Below are 17,011 nucleotides of genomic sequence, written 5' to 3' on the forward strand. Positions count from 1 at the left end.
ATATTGCGATTAGAAATAACTAACGGTGACTCCATCCTTCGGCATCATCCACAGCATTACAAACCAATGTCTTGAAATCATACATTTTAAATATTAGCATATGAACACTTACCGTGATTATATAAAATTCCTTTAGCTGCTATTTTAATGAAGGTATTTACCCATTGATTATCTGTGCCTCATTACAATAGTGAACAAATAAATTTCATTACTTTAATACGATAATAGTTCAGATGCGAATATTTGCAGGCTCACATTTCAAGTCACAGGGTTTGAGGGGAGAAACTGTACAGTGCTAAAGTAGCAATGATTGTGCTGTATTTTCACACTGCAATAGCAAAGCTTATCTGAATGACAATTAACATGTCAATAATAGAATAAAAATTGAAGTAATTGAAATAATTGAAATAATTTGTTCCTGTAATCATGTGTCCTGGCACCCAATGGTTAAAATTGTAGTCAGAGCCCGATTACATGATTAGAATCCAATCTGCATATTTAAAGCAGGGCCCTGCCAGCTTTGAGTATTTTGGAGATAAGGCCGTGGAATAGCTTGGACCCCAGATCGAAGAAGAACTCGGTTCCAGGGATACCCCTTTGCCATCATTTAACCCATTTGGTAGTCTTCTGATTTGGTATTAAGTTACTTGTATCACAAGAGAGCTATGTTAAACGTGTAACGGTGTTGTTAATAAATCCATTCTAAAGTGCCTGAAGTATTTGAATTGAAAACCTGTGTGTAAATTATGCTCCTACCATCAAGCTATAGAAACATAGAAATTTACAGCGCAGAAGGAGGCCATTTCGGCCCATTGTGTCCACGCCGGCCGACAAAGCCGCACAGGCCTTGGTCAGCAGCCCTAAAGGTTACATATAAACCTATGAACAATGACGGAAAGGCAAAGAGCACCCAGCCCAACCAGTCCACCTCACAAAACTGCGACACTCCTTATACTGAAACATTCTATACTCCACCCCAACCGGAGCCATGTGATCTGGGAGAGGCAAAAACCAGATAAAAACCAAAGCCAATTTTGGGAGATAAAATCTGGGAAAATTCCTTTCCGACTCATCCAGGCGATCGAAACTAGTTTAGGAGATCACCCTGGCCGTATTCGATTCCCTGCAGTACTTACCATTATATCTGCACCATCCAACAAAAGGTCATCCAGTCTAATCCCAATTACCAGCTCTGGATCCGTAACCCTGCAGGTTACGGCACTTTAAGTGCCCATCCAACCATCTCTTAAAAGTGGTGAGGGTTTCTGCATCCACCACTCTCCCAGGCAGCGAGTTCCAGATCCCCACAACCCTCTGCATAAAGAAGCCCTCCCTCAAATCCCCTCTAAACCTTCCACCAACCACCTTAAAACTATGCCCCCTCGTAATTGACCCGTCCACCAATGGAAATAGACCCTTACTATCCACTATGTCCAGGCCCCTCAATATTCTGTACACCTCAATGAGGTCTCCTCTCAACCTCCTCTGTTCCAATGAGAACAAACCCAGCCTATCCAATCTGTCCTCATAACTAAGATTCTCCATTCCAGGCGGCATCCTAGTAAATCTCCTCTGCACCCTCTCTAGTACAATCATATCCTTCCAATAATACGGTGACCAGAACTGCATGCAGTACTCCAGCTGTGGCCTAACCAAATTATTATACAATCTAAGCATAACCTCCCTGCTCTTATATTCTATGCCTTGGCCAAGAAAGGCAAGCATTCCATATGCCTTCTTAACCTTACCCACCTGGCCTGCTACTTTCCAGGATCTGTGGACAAGCACTCCAAGGTCCCTTTGTTCATCTACACTATTAAGTGGCTTACCGCTTAATGTGTATACCCTTTCCTTAATAGCCCTCCCAAAGTGCATCACCTCACACTTCTCTGAATTAAATTCCATTTGCTACTGCTCTGCCCGCCTGACCAGTAGATTGATATCCTCCTGCTATATTGGCATTGTAAAAGTAGTGACTTCAGTTAAAAATGGAGAGCAGTGAGCCCTCATGGAGCAGACTGCACCATCTCCTAGTGCATACATTAAGAAAGAACGGGCAGTTATATCACTCCTTTCACAAACTCAGGATGTCCCAAAGCGCTTTGTAGCCAATGAAGTACTTTTGAAGTGCAGTAATTGTTGTCATGTAGGGTATTAGTATTCCATGCAATTGGCAGAGATCAAAACTATTTTGTTTTGAGAGTCAATTCTGAATAAAATTCACTGACAAATTTACAGAATGTACTAAGCCTGGAAACCTTGGGAAGTTTCTACATTTTTTCACTCAGCATTCAACTTCACCAAACATTACAAAAAAGTACTTTTTCTTTCTATAAACTCAAACACTCTTCACATTGCTCAGTTTATCAACCTCTGAAAGGCTTTTCATTGCCAATTATTTTTTTCTTACATTTTACTGAATTATTTATTTAATATGTTTATTAAGACAAATAATTGAAGTTCTGAGCAGCGGGAATCCGTTGACTTTCCTCCCAAAGACATCATGAAGTAATCCAAGGTCGGGTATCGCACCAGTTATTTTCAACACAGAGCTCTCTACATACAATCAGCTGGTGGGTGGGTGGTGGTGGAGCTGGATTTGTGAGCAGCTATTGAGAACAAGATCGGTCAGATTTCTCGTGTAAAATACAGTTATTTAAACTAGGAAAGATTTGTTTCATGTTATTATCAGAGAGACAAACTGGGCTGGGGGAAGGAGCCAACACAGCAGGTACAGGACAGTGAAAGTGGAGAAAGTGGAAGGGCTGAGAATGGAAAGAGATGAAGAAAACGAGGGCAAGCAGAGAGACTAACAGGAGAGAACAGAAAAACGGAGAGAGAGTAAAAGAGACCAAGACAGGACAGCACAGAAAGATTTTTTATTAAACTGAAAGGTAAGAAAACATGGTATCTGTTTATTCTAAAATTCTAATGATATTTGTAACTCTTGATTCTGTGAATGACTTAAATGTTATGTGGAATGGTGATCCAGTTTTTGCAACTGTCTATCAGTCCTTCCATGATTAAAACAGAAGGTGAACAGCTCAACAATGGCTTAATAGTGCCTCACCAAATGTTAAAGACAAGTATCCTAGAGGAGAAGCTTATTTCCTTGACTTTGATATGTTTCAAATTGACATGACAACAGCATCATCCTTCATTTCCAGAAAATAATTCAAGAATGGCTTCACACATCTTTGCCCAATTTTACAAAGACCATCACTTGAGGATATCTTTCCTTCCATTTGAAGTTTGGTTTGGTCTACTGAGAATCAAAGCACCATTTAAAATGTCAACACATCTCCTGTGATGCAAAAAAAAATTGACATACACATGTAAGATTGGTATTTCACCACAGGCCTGTGATTCGAAACATGAGCTAAGTCACAGTGCCTTTGGAGGGTGGTTTAGTCAGAAAATTGAGAGCGGAAAGAGAGATTGATGGGCATAAATGGTAGCTTTGTTGTGATTGTATTATGTCTGGGCAAGTTTGGTGGGATGCTGGTTGACATATGTGATGGTAAAATTGAGATTAGCATTCCCAATTTTACTTCTTCGTGTCTTTGGCTGAGTGATTGGAGCAGACGGCTTCCCTCCTCTCCAAACTGGCAGGGTGCATAATCTGGCGGATTCCAAGGAAGGGAAATAATAACTAAAGCGAGTGCAAAAGTATAAGTGCTTTCAAGTGGTAGCAATTTGGGTGTATAGTGCAGCCTGCTCGCTATCATTCCAAATTAGAGGGGGAAAACTGAAGATAATCAGCAGTGTGACAATAAGAAGAGTTTAGCAAAGAATCTGTAAACCTTAGAAGATGTTGCTGAAATGCACCACGCCAGTTTCCTCAGAGGAAATACGAGATGCATAGGCTACGGAAAGGGATATTTGAGGATTATGTGAAATGACAGATTTAAAGGGAAGTCGCAGTTATAAGGCTATATTATTTGGAAGCTTTGGTCTTGACTGAATTCTGTTGACAGGTTCTGTTTTTAATTCATTTAATTTAGCTGTTTTGAATTGTATCCCGTTATTTGGGGATTTTGAAAATGTTATTGGAATGTTGCCATACACATTAGCTTTACTGGGCTTATTGAGAGGTTGCTAAATAGTTTTTATTTTTCCAATTCAAAGAAAACATACACACGTCGAAAGTGAAAAAGCAAACCTGTAATGCAATGTGTTAGTATAACAAGACAGCTGGCCATTAACTGATGGTAAATAATCGATGCCAAAAATTCCTATCATGTTACAGACCCTTGCAGTTTAAGATAATCAGAAAATAAATTTCAGCTCTTTAAATCTCACGGTTGAGATTCACTGCTAGAGAGAGTGGGATATCCCAGGGACTGTACCAACAAATCTAATGGAGCAATCACTGGGACAGCGTCTTTTTGCCCATCAAGCAGAAGACAGAAATCACCAACACTAGAAAAATAACTAAATTATGGAGATTTATCCAAAGTGAGCGAGTTATTGTGAAGTTTTTGCTTTCTTGATAATTAGCCAGGTAACTAAATTAAAAAGCTATCTCAGCTGTAAGAGTGAATAATCTGAACATTTCAGTTTTTTAAATCCTATGTCTGATTGTGTCTCACCTGGCTAGTGTTATTTTCATGTACTTTGAAGCCTAACATCAGAAAATTCTCCTTTAGATTACATATTGTACAACCACTAAACTGCTATTTTTATTCCATTGCAATTCTCTGACTAACGCTCCTTCCTCCCTCCAGTTAGATTGCGTGGGGTGGTCTTAAACACAGAATTCTCCACCACCTTCAGTGCTTTTCCTGATTGGATGGTGGGAGATTTAGGCAGACAGCATGCATTCCACCCCCAAAGGAATGCTTTGCTGACTCACGATGCCAAGCATGAACAGATGAAACCAATTCGCCTCCTCTCTTCTCTTCTCCCCCACTGCACCCCACCCTTCACTGCCCAGAGGAGAATCAAATTCTTACTGCCTGATGAAAAAATACAGCAAAATATATAAATTTAAATTTATACATTCCATAAATTTAAAAAAATGTTGAATAGAATAAGGATAACATCAAAATAAATGAGCAAAACACAAATAAATAAAAAAAAAAATCTTGCATTTATGTAGTGACTTTCATGATCTAATGACGTTCCAAAGTGCTTTGCAACCAATTAAGTACTTTTGAAGTGTAGTCACTGTTGTAATGTAGGAACTAATACAGAGATAAATAATTAAAAGGAAAAGAAAAACAAGAAGGAAAATCAAGTAAAAAAATAAGAGTTTGTAAAGAAACTAAGCACAAGTTAAAATAACAACTTGCATTTACATAGCACCTTCAACATAGTAAAACGTCCCAAGGCGCTTCACAGGAAAGTTATCAAATAAAATTTGACACTGAGCCACATAAGGAAATATGAGGACAGATGAGGGGTATGTTTTAAGGAGCATCTGAAAAGAGGAGAGAGAGGTGGAGAGCTTTAGAGAGGGAATTCCAGAACTTATGACCAAGGCAGCTGAAGGCACGACCGCCAATTGTAGAGCGATTAAAATAGGGATGCTCAAGAAGCCAGTATTGGAGGAGAACAGAGATCTCGGTGGATTGCAGAAAAGAACAAACCTGAAAAAAGGGGAAACTATTTAAAAACTAAGGCTCTGAAAGTTTTCTGAATACATTTCCAAATGTGTGGATCATTTACCTGCTCGTATCCCACACCATGGGCCCAAGTTTGCCCCCAGGGTTAGAACGGCACATCTCCGTGTGGTGTGCCGACATTTTAGAACAGAAACGGCGCCTATTATTTACCTTGGTATTCTCCCCTCCAGTCGATCCAGGCCCTTGGCGCAGCGCAGCAGAACGCGTGTGGGGCAGAGCCAGGTCCCGGCGCTGAAAACAGCTAGAGTGTGCGCGCATGTGCAGTAGTTCTAGGCCCCCGAGGCTGCGTGGGAGGGGCCCAAAGCATGCTGCCCCTAGCCCTGGCCGAATGGGCTCACCGGGGCGGTGAAGATCGGACTCGGGCCTCTCTCCCTCCCTCCCGTTCAGCTCCCGCTCCCCCACCGCCTCCCTCCCGCCCGTTCAGCCATTCCCCCTCCTCCCCCTTCCTCTCCCTCCCTCCTTCCAGGTCGTCAGCGGCGGGGACCGCCCGCCTGGCCTCTCGCTGGGGGCGAGCCCAGGTTGAAGTCCTCCGTGGGAGCCCGGCGGCGGCGAGGCCCGTTCAGCTCCCCGTTCAGCCCCTCTCCCTCCCCATCCCCCGTTCAGCCCCTCCCTCACCCCCCCCCCCCGTTCAGCCCCTCTCCCTCCCCATCCCCCGTTCAGCCCCTCCTTCACCCCCCCACCCCGTTCAGCCCCTCTCCCTCCCACCCCGTTCAGCTCCTCTCCCTTCCCCCTCCAACCCCCCCGTTCAGATGCCCCTGTTCAGCCCCCCTCCCTCCCCCCCAGTCAGCCCCTCTCTTATCCCCCTCCCCTCTCCCCCCTCCTCTCCCCTCTCCCCCCTCCTCTCCCTCTCCCCCCTCCTCTCCCCTCTCCCCCCCTCCTCTCCCCTCTCCCCCCTCCTCTCCCCTCTACCCCTCCTCCTCTCCCTCCCCTCTACCCCCTCCTCTCCCCCCCCTCCTTTCTCCTCCCTCCCCTTCCCCCCCTCTCCCCCTCTCTCCCCCACCTTTCTCTCCCCCCTCTCTTCCACTCCCCTCTCTCTCCCACCCACCCCCTCTCTTCCCCTCCCCTGCTCTCTTCCCCCCCTCTCTCTCCACCCCCTCTCCCCCTCCCTCCTCCCCTCTCCCCCCTCCATCTCCGCCCCTCTAACCCCCCTCTCACACCCCTCTCTCTCCCTCTCTCACCCCCTCCCTCTCCACCCCCCCCCCCACCGCCTCCTCTTTCCTCCCACCCCTCGCGATCAGAAACAGAGAGAGACACTGACAGAGAGAGAGAGAGAGAGGCACTCTGACAGAGAGAGAGAGAGAGAGACACTCTGACAGAGAGAGAGAGAGAGAGACACTCTGACAGAGGCAGAGAGAGAGAGACACTGACAGAGGCAGAGAGAGAGAGACACTGGGGGGGGGCCCCGTCCCAGCACACTGTTGGAGGGCTCCCAGTGCTGCAGTCGGTGAGTAGAAACTTAATTTTTTATTTATTGATTGATTTTTTTTAATTTTTAATTTTTTAATTTTTTTTGATTGATTTGTTGGTTGATTTATCGATTTATTTATCATTTATTGTTGATGATGGCTTTTATTTGTAAAAGTGAAGTGTTTAATGTTTGTAAATCCCCCTCACCACCCCCCCAGCCATCTCTCGTAGGCAAGGTTTTTCTTACTCTATTCTAAGTTAGTTTGGAGTAAGTTTTTGCTGCCTAAATTTGCAAAACAGGCGTAAGTGGCTGGACACGCCCCCTTTTGAAAAAAAAATCTGTTCTAAAATGGAACTATTCGAACTCAGTCGAACTGGAGCAAACTAAATGCCAAGAATTACAATTTCTAAGATGCTCCATTCTAAACTAGTTGCTCCAAAATAATAGGAGCAACCCTGGCCCAATCTTGAGCCCAATAATTTCAGGCCCCCGAAATATAAAAATAAAATATGAAATGGGAACAATAAATAAAATACTGGAATTAACAAAAAATTAAAGATAATGGAAAGGTAGTGTAAGCAAAATAATTATAGATTGGGAAAAATGCTGTTACTGCTGAACTTTAGAATTAAAGAAATCATTTTGATGAACTAATTGCTGTAAATTAGTGACATCAAGCAATTTGAATAGGACATCCACATTGCAAATATCTATAGCAGGAAAACCAATAACTGATCAAAGTGCGAAAACACTGGATTTTCAGAAAGTACATCAACATGACTTTGTCCTGATGTGGAATATTGGCACATTAATTTGTCAATGTGGCTGTTGATGAAAAGTGAATTAATTCAGTGTAAGTCTTTGAAAATCCCAGGCTAGATATTATGGTTCCATTTTGGGGGGGGTCTAACTGATGGCGCATTTCCAGTGCTCGGCCGAACCCAACAGAAATTGGGCCTATGACCTCATTGTAATATTGCCAATAAACTGTGGGTGCCTGCCTCACCTCCAGAGGCAGCTCCCTGGTCTTCAATGGGACCAATTTCCTACATTACAACAGTGACTACACTTCAAAAGTACTTAATTGGCTGTAAAGCGCTTGAGACATCCGGTGGTCGGAAATGGTGCTATTTAAATCCAAGTCTTTCTTTTTTCAATGCAGATCCGGCTGCCTCGCCAGCAGTGGTCCTCAGATTATTCCTGGGGGGTAGGGAAGGAGAGCAGGCAGAGGGCCTTTTTTTTCTTTGGCAGCCTCCAGCCATTAAGGACTGTTGGTTAAACTGCTATAAAACTGGATGAATTCGTCAGTGGCGGAAATCAGGCTCGCGATGTTGTGCTCCGAAATTGGTTCTCGTTGCCCCCGTTTTACACCTGGAAAACATCAAAGACAAATTTCCCTCTTACTTTTTCTGCTGCTCTTAACAACATCATAATACATACAAGGTACTTTAGCACTCTCTTTTTCATAATTGTGTCTGTAAACTGCAAATTCTTTTGTGAGAGCACAGATTATTTTTGACACTTTACCTCTCCAGTGCTAAATGTCTATTACACTGTTCTGCTTGTGACATCACACATCTATTGTTCATTAACAATGTACTCTTCACTGATGTATAACTGATGTATTTTTGTATGGCACCAGTCATTTTTCATTAAGAAATAGAAATATTGTATACATTTTATCCAGGATGTTAGGTGTCAGAGGATGGACATAGCCATTATCTAAGGATAAGGGGTAAGCCATTTAGGACCGAGATGGGGAGAAACTTCTTCACCCAGAGAGTGGTGAACCTGTGGAATTCTCTACCACAGAAAGTTGTTGAGGCCAATTCACTAAATATATTCAAAAAGGAGTTAGATGTAGTCCTTACTACTAGGGGGATCAAGGGGTATGGCGAGAAAGCAGGAATGGGGTACTGAAGTTGCATGTCCAGCCATGAACTCATTGAATGGCGGTGCAGGCTCGAAGGGCCGAATGGCCTACTCCTGCACCTATTTTCTATGTTTCTATGTTGGAGGTCCCTCACAGCTTTTGAATTTGCAACTTAAGACTGCGTCCATAGCTGTAATTCACCTTGCCTGTCCTTTATATAAACTGGTAAAGCATGCTGACAGAGTTGTCTGATCTCAGCGTACTTTTTGCAGAACATTATCTGATGATGAAGGATACAAAGAATGTTTCCACATTGTGTCAATAATGTGACTGTAAACTCATTGGCAAGGACCTCTCCAGAGATACATGAAAATCTTAATATCTTTGTATTAAGCCCTTTTAGACCTATTGGAATTGTCTCACATTTTCACAGTTCAGATTAGTTCAGATGCCACTCGCTGGCTGTTTTAGGTAAGCACAGCTTTGATTTGTTGAACACTGGTGAGGCTTCTGAGTTTAAAAAAAGCATCAATTGCTCCATCAGGAGTTGGAACATGAAGTCAAGGTAGTTTTCCTCATTTCAGCAAGATTGCTGGCTTTTTGTTTAAATTAGACAATTTCTCCTGTTCGCATTCATTCTGCTTCACCCCATCATAGCTTCTCAAGTTGTCCAAAGTCTATGGAAGGTGCATGGGTCCTATCGCTACCTGGTGGCATAATCTCAGTCAGGAGATCCTCTTAGATCCTGCAAGCTGCAGTAAAGCCAGCATTTCTAACACACCAAGTCTAATTAGTCCAAACACTCTTCTGCAACTACGATATAGTGCAGCTGGCAGTGTCGAGACACAGTGCTTGCTACAGAATGTTGGGATTGGATATTTAGGTTCTGTGACCATCCTGATATTGACCTAAAATGCAAAATTCAAACTCAGTCCAAAAGAAAATGGATTATTTTTGCATTACCACACAATACAGTTTTTATGCTATCTTCAATAACACCTCAGAAGCCATCCACTACAATACTAGCATCGCATATCTGTTTCCGGGATCCTATTTTGCACTTCACTGGGTCAGATTGCCCAGTTAGTACTAAATTCAGCGATAGTTTCCGATTGTTGACTGGTGTCACTTGAAGATAGAAGCTGCATGGATTTATTTGAACAGAATCCATTATCCAGTCTGTCTGCCTGAGCTTAATTGAAACCGAGGAAAAGGTAACAAGATGATATTCTGACACACTGTACCTCATAGTCCATACATTTTCTGATGTAAAGTGAAAGTTGCTTTTGTACTGTTGTTTATTCTGTGAACTCATTATATGGGTTTAATTACCTATTTCAAATTGAGTGTGCCAGCACAATAATTGGGTGCTATTTCTATCCAACTACGGTCACTTTTAGTCGAAATGCCAAACATACGTTGGGGAGAATTGACACGTACTCGGGGGAGATAAGCTTCCTTGCTGCGTAGCAAAAGCTCAATGGGCTAGAAATTTAGTATCGCCCGCTTTGAGGTGGTGACAGCGCCGAGGCGCGACCTTGAGCGTTGGGTGATGTCTACCGCCTCAAAGTGCGATATTCAGTTGTCTCGTCCCAAGAAGAGATTTGAGCGCTGTGAAGCACTAATGGATCAATAACGAAGGAGGTCTACTCAATTTTTTGTCAATTGGATGTCGGCATCCTAGCCCCAGAAGCTGAAAACAAAAATCAGTGTGAAAATTTCAATAAACTTCACCCACACTTCCCCACTACTGCAATAAATAAATAGAAGTTGAAAAACTGAAATTTCAGCACTTACCTTGCACTCCAGACGATATTGCTCCAGGGTCATCGCTGGACCGACTGCTTTCTCCTGTCGGTGGCAGCGGCAGGCGCTAGCACAGGCGAAAGAATAAATTTTCCAAACGCGGGACTACAGCAGCGTTGCACATTCAGTGACGTCATCAAGTGGACGGTACTAGCGAGCGCAGCGCAAAGTGTCAGCGCCGCCGTTAAACCGTCACTGAAGTTCGCGGCTGGAGCTGACAGCACGGCGCTCGGGCGGGAGGTGTTTAACGGCACTTAGCACCCTTCTCTGGTATGAATGGTGGCACCAACCATATTTCTAGCCCATTGAGTTTAATGTCACGTTCATTGCTGTAGCAAAGGTGTTGCCTGCTCCAGCTTTGTGTTTTGTCAGAAGTTGCCACGCCTATTTTCAGACAATACAAATTACATAGTACATTCAGTACTTGATCTTACACTGTGCCTTGACTGTCACAGTGTCATCCCTATAGAAACATGGAAAATAGGTGCAGGAGCAGGCCATTCGGCCCTTTGTGCCTGCACCGCCATTCAATATGATCATGGCTGATCATGCAACTTCAGTACCCCACTCCATACCCCCTGATCCCCTTAGCCGTAAGGGCCACATCTAACTCCCTCTTGAATATATCCAACGAACTGGACTCAACAACTTTCTTTGGTAGAGAATTCAACAGGTTCACCACTCTCTGGGTAAAAAGGTTTCTCCTCATCTCGGTCCTATATGGCTTACCCCTTATCCTTGGACTGTGACCCCTGGTTCTGGCTTTCCCCAACATCGGGAACATCCGTCCTGCATCGAACCTGTCCAGTCCCGTCATAATTTTATATGTTTCTATGAGATCCCCTCTCATCCTTCTAAATTCCAGTGAGTATAAGCCTAGCCGATCCAGTCTTTCTTCATATGTCAGTCCTGCCATCCCGGGAAATCATCCGGTGAACCTTCGCTGCACTCCCTCAATAGCAAACACATCCTTCCTCAGATTAGGAGACCAAAACTACACACAGTACTCACGGTGTGGTCTCACCAAGGCCCTGTACAACCGCAGTAAGATCTCCCTGCTCCGATACTCAAATCCTCTCGCTATGAAAGCCAGCATGCCATTTGCTTTCTTTACTGCCTGCTGTACTTGCATGCCTACCTTCAGTGACTGACACCCAGGTCTCGTTGCACCTCCCCTTTTGCTAATCTGTCACCATTCAGATAATAATCTGCCTTCCTGTTTTTGCCACCAAAGTGGATAACTTCACATTTATCCACATTATACTACATCTGCCATGCATTTGCCAATTCACCTAACCTGTCCAAGTCACCCTGCATCCTCTTGGCATCCTCCTCAGAGCTCACACTGCTACCCAGCTTAGTGTGATCTGCAAACTTGGAGATATTACACTCAATTCCTTCGTCTAAATCATTAATGTATATTGCAACTAGCTGGGGTCCCAGCACTGAACCTTGCGGCACCCCACTAGTCACAGCCTGCCGTTCTGAAAAGGACCTGTTTATTCCCACTCTTTGCTTCCGTCTGCCAACCAGTTCTCTATCCACGTCAATACATTACCCCAATACCATGTGCCTTAATTTTGCACACTAATCTCTTATGTGGGACCTTGTCAAAAGCCTTTTGAAAGTCCAAATACACCACATCCACTGGTTCTCCCTGATCCATTCTACTCGTTACATCCTCAAAAAAACTCTAGAAGATTTGTCAAGCATGATTTCTCTTTCATAAATCCATGCTGACTTGGACCGATCCAGTCACTGCTTTCCAAATGCGCTGCTTTACATCTTTAATAATTGATTCCAGCATTTTCCCCACCACCGATGTCAGGCTAACCGGTCTATAATTCCTTGTTTTCTCTCTCCCTCCTTTCTTAAAAAGTGGGGTTATTGCAGGTTGGCTGCAATCACTCCACTTAGCCCCCTCCTGATCCTAATCTCAATCTGGGGCAGTAGTTGGGGTGCTATTGTTGGCTACAATATTTCTGGGAGGGGAACTTCTGCCATGTTTCATGCTCCTTCTGACTGTCCAGCAATTGCCATTGGCAAATGCATATGTAAACTTCAGGCAAGAACGAGATTGAATTTGAAGATCAGCCGTGATCTTCTTGAATGGCGGAGCAGGCTCGAGGGGCTAGATGGCCTACTCCTGTTCCTAATTCTTATGTTCTTATTATGTTCTTATGTTATGTCCCCGCAGGCAAATAGCCTGCTGACATTCATGGCGACGCCTTGCATTTAGGATGACCAATTGGCCAGGAGACAGCACCTTCATGACTGAAAGACAGAAAAATGATGGAAGAAGGAGGAGGGAAGAATGTTTCGATGTGAAGTAAAGTTACCTCTACCCAACCACATTAATGTACTTTGACCCCAACCTCAAAAGAATACCCCACACCAAACCATTTTCCACTTGTCATACCAACTGTCAGTTGAAAGCGCCGATATTATTTCATGTAGAACCCAACATAGAAGGCAACAAACACAGCAGATTTCTAATCCAACCATTTGGATTGGATTCAAACTTCAATCTCAAGCGTTGAAAGGCCAATGTGCTAACTCACTGTGCCATCATTCTCTCTATGGGCTCAATTTTCTCCAAGCCCGTTTTCTGGCATAGTGCCTGAGTTGTGCCGCTTAATTAGGTCAATAGATACTCCAGAAAAAAATCTCTGAAGTTTCCCCGATGTTTGGCCTCTAATCTGCAGCCACGCAGCGTGGCCAGTCGCCTCAGGGGGTGGAGCCTGCGCAAGAAAAAGGAGCCGGGCCATCTGCACATGCGTGGGGGGAAAAACTGACCTTGGTGTTCTGGAATGGTCACGCATGCACAGTAGAGCTCTGAGTGAGATGCCTTCCTGGTCGGCTGCAGTGAGTACACCAAGCCTCTCCGGTGCCTTCTCCCCCGCCGCACTGTGTCCCCCGATTTCGTACTGGCCAGCTTGCTCCCTTCACCCCAAACCTCTCCAGTGCCTTCCCGCTGCTCTTGGACCCCGATTTCATACCGGCCAGTTCGCTCACTCCCCCAACGGGCCTCTCCATTCGGTGAAACATGGTCCGTTGTCAGGCAGGCCGTGGGTGGCAAACATGGCCCTCATGGTGGCGGTGGCGGTGCTTCGCGACATTATTTCACATTCAATCCATTTTGAAAAAGCATCCACCACCACCAGGAACATTTTACAGAGAAACGGGCCCACATAGTCGACATGGATCCTCGACCATGGTCTGGAGGGCCAGGACCACAAACTTAGTGGTGGCTCTCTGGGCGTATTGCTCAACTGAGCGCATACGCTGCATTGCCGTACACAGGACTCGAAGTCAGAGTTGATACCGGGCCACCACACGTGGGATCTGGCTATCGCTTTCATCATTACTATACCCGGGTGTGTGCTGTGGAGATCTGAGATGAACGTCTCCCTGCCCTTTTTGAGTAGCACTACGCAATTACCCCACAACAGGCAGTCTGCCTGAATGGACAGCTCGTCCTTTCGCCACTGGAACGGCTTGATTAGCTCTTGCATTTCAATGGGGATGCTGGCCCAGCTCCCATGCAGTACACAGTTTTTTACTTGGGACAGCGGAGGATCTTGGCTGGTCCAAGTCCGAATCTGGCGGGCCGTGACAGGTGATTTATCATTTTCAAACGCTTCCATGACCATCATCAAGTCTGCGGGCTGCACCACCATCAACAAGTTTGCAGGCTGCGCCATTTCCACCCCCGTGATGGGCAATGGTAGCCGACTGAGAGCATCCGCACAGTTCTCGGTGCCTGGCCTGGATGATATAGTTATACGCTGATAGCGCGAGTGCCCACCTTTGTATGCGGGCTGAGGCATGAGTATTTATCCCCATGTTTTCAGTGAACAGGGATATGAGGGGCTTGTGATCGATTTCCAGCTGAAATTTGAGGCCAAACAGGTACTGATGCATTTTCTTTACCCTGAACACACACGCTAAAGCCTCTTTCTCAATCATGCTGTCGGCCCTCTTGGCCTTAGACAAGCTCCTGGAGGTGTAAGCGACAGGTTGCAACTTCCCTGCAGTGTTAGTTTGTTGTAATACGCATCCGACTCCATACGACGACGCATCACATTTACACGGGTGATACAATATAAGCAGCTTGTTGGAGCATAAAATGTTTCTGGCTTTCTCAAAAGCAATTACTTGGTTTTTTCCCCATACCCAGTTCTCACCTTTATGCAGTAACACATGTCGGGACTCTAAGCGGATGCTTTAGCCCGGTAGGAAGTTACCAAAATAGTTGAGGAGTCCCAGGAACAACCGCAGCTCTGTGACGTTCTGTGGCCTGGGCGCGTTCCTGATACCTCTGTCTTGGCATCTGTGGGCCGAATGTCATCCGCCGCGATCTTTCTCCCCAAAAACTCCACTTCTGTTGCCATGAAGACGCATTTCAACCTCTTCAGCCGCAACCCTACGCGATCCAGTCGCTGGAGGACCTCTTCCAGGTTTTGTAGGTGCTCGATGGTGTCCCGACCCATGACCAATATATCGTCCTGAAAAACCACCGTTTCTCTGGAAGATCGCTGAAGCCGACCTAATTCCAAACGGGCATCTGTTGTCGATGAACAGTCCCTTGTGCATTTCGATGCAGGTGAGGCCCTTCGAAGACTCCTCCAGCTCCTGCATCATGAAGGCCGAAGTCAGGTCGAGCTTGGTGAACGTCTTGCCTCCTGCCAGCGTCACAAATAGGTTGTCTGCCTTAGGCAGCGGGTATTGGTCCTGTAGCGAGAAACGATTAATAGTTACTTTATAATCGCCGCAAATCCTGACCGTGCCATTACTTTTGAGCACTGGAATAATTGGGCTGGCCCACTCGCTGAATTTCACTGGGGAGATGATGCCCTCGCGTTGCAGCCTGTCCAGCTCGATTTCCACTCTCTCCCTCATCATGTGAGGTACTGCTCGTGCCTTGTGGTGAATGGGTCATGCCTCTGGGACCAAGTGGATCCGCAACTTCGCCCCGGAAAAGTTTCCAACGCCTGGCTCAAAAAGGGAAGGAAATTTGTTAAGAACCTGGGTACATGAGGCCTCATCAACATGCGATAGTGCTCAGATGTCATCCCAGTTTCAGCAGATTTTGCCCAGCCAGCTCCTTCCAAGCAGTGTGGGGCCATCGCCTGGGACAATCCAGAGTGGCAGTTCGTGCACCGTGCCCTCGTAGGTGACCTAGCCCATGGCGCTGCTCAGGACAGTGATAAGCTCTTTGGTGTACGTTCTCAGTTTCGTGTGGATAGGGCTCAGGGCTGGTCTGAATGCCTTGTTGCACCACAGTCTCTCAAATATCTTTTTACTCATGGTGGATTGGCCAGTGCCAGTGTCCAGTTCCATGGCTACGGGTAAGCCATTCAATTTTACATTTTGCATTATAGGTGGACATTTCGTCGAAAATGTGTGCACCCCGTGTACTTCAGCATCTGCCTCCTCTCTCTCAGGCTCGAAATTGCTTTGATCCACCATGGACCGATCTTCCTCTGCCAACTGGTGGTTAGCAGGTTTTGCAGAGCTTGCAGCTCGTCTGCAAGCTCGTTGGAGGTGCCCCATTGTTCCACAGCTCTTGCAAACATACCCTTTGAAGTGGCATGAATAGGCTGAATGGAAGCCTCCACAACGCCAACAAGGTGTGAATTGCCTTGCATTCATCCTTTGTTGCGGACTCTTGAGTCACCTGGGTCACCTAAGGCCTGCTGGTATTTGCAGACTCGTGGTTTCTGCCCTGTACATTTCTGCTCGCAAACACAGTTCCAGTTAATTTAAGAACAATGGTATCACTTGTGTGCTGAGAGATTTGTTTGATGTTATCACTGGTGGACATAAACACCTGTGCTATCGCAATGGCCTTAGTGAGGGTCGGTGTCTCTACAGTCAAAAGTTTTCGTAGGATGGTCTCGTGGTCAATGCCCAGTAGAAAAAAGTCTCTGAGCATGTGATCAAACTCACATTGTCCTGCAAGTCGCCTTAGCTCGGCGACGTAGCTCACCACTTCCTGACCTTCAGATCGCTGGCACATGTAGAACCGATACCTCGCCATCAGCACGCTCTCCCTCGGGTTAAGATGCTCCCGAACCAGTGTACACAGCTCCTCATACGACTTTTCTGTGGGTTTCACTGGAGCCAGAAGATTCTTCATGAGGCTGTAGGTCGGTGCTCCGCAGACCGTGAGGAGGACCGCTTTCCTTTTTGCAGCGCTTCCTTCTCCGTTCAGCTCATTGGCTACAAAATACTGGTCTAGCCGTTCGACATAGGCTTCCCAATCCTCACCCCCCGAGAACTGCTCCAGGATGC

At 45.5% G+C, this 17,011-nt stretch overlaps 1 protein-coding gene across 2 annotated transcripts in view; it reads left to right on the forward strand.

The window, feature by feature from the left end:
- Positions 1–17,011, forward strand: part of LOC139234770 (phosphatidylethanolamine-binding protein 4) — a 539,832-nt gene that overhangs the window by 492,344 nt on the left and 30,477 nt on the right. Inside the window, exon 7 of one of the 2 annotated variants that reach the window (XR_011588342.1) lies at positions 2,693–2,894. The exons of the other annotated variant lie outside the window; for it this stretch is intronic. The gene's annotated coding sequence lies outside the window, so the exon portion shown is untranslated. The remainder of the gene's footprint in view (positions 1–2,692; positions 2,895–17,011) is intronic. 2 annotated transcript variants of the gene reach the window in all.

This window comes from Pristiophorus japonicus, chromosome 22, assembly GCF_044704955.1.
Source record: "Pristiophorus japonicus isolate sPriJap1 chromosome 22, sPriJap1.hap1, whole genome shotgun sequence".
Classification (NCBI taxonomy): domain Eukaryota; kingdom Metazoa; phylum Chordata; class Chondrichthyes; family Pristiophoridae; genus Pristiophorus; species Pristiophorus japonicus.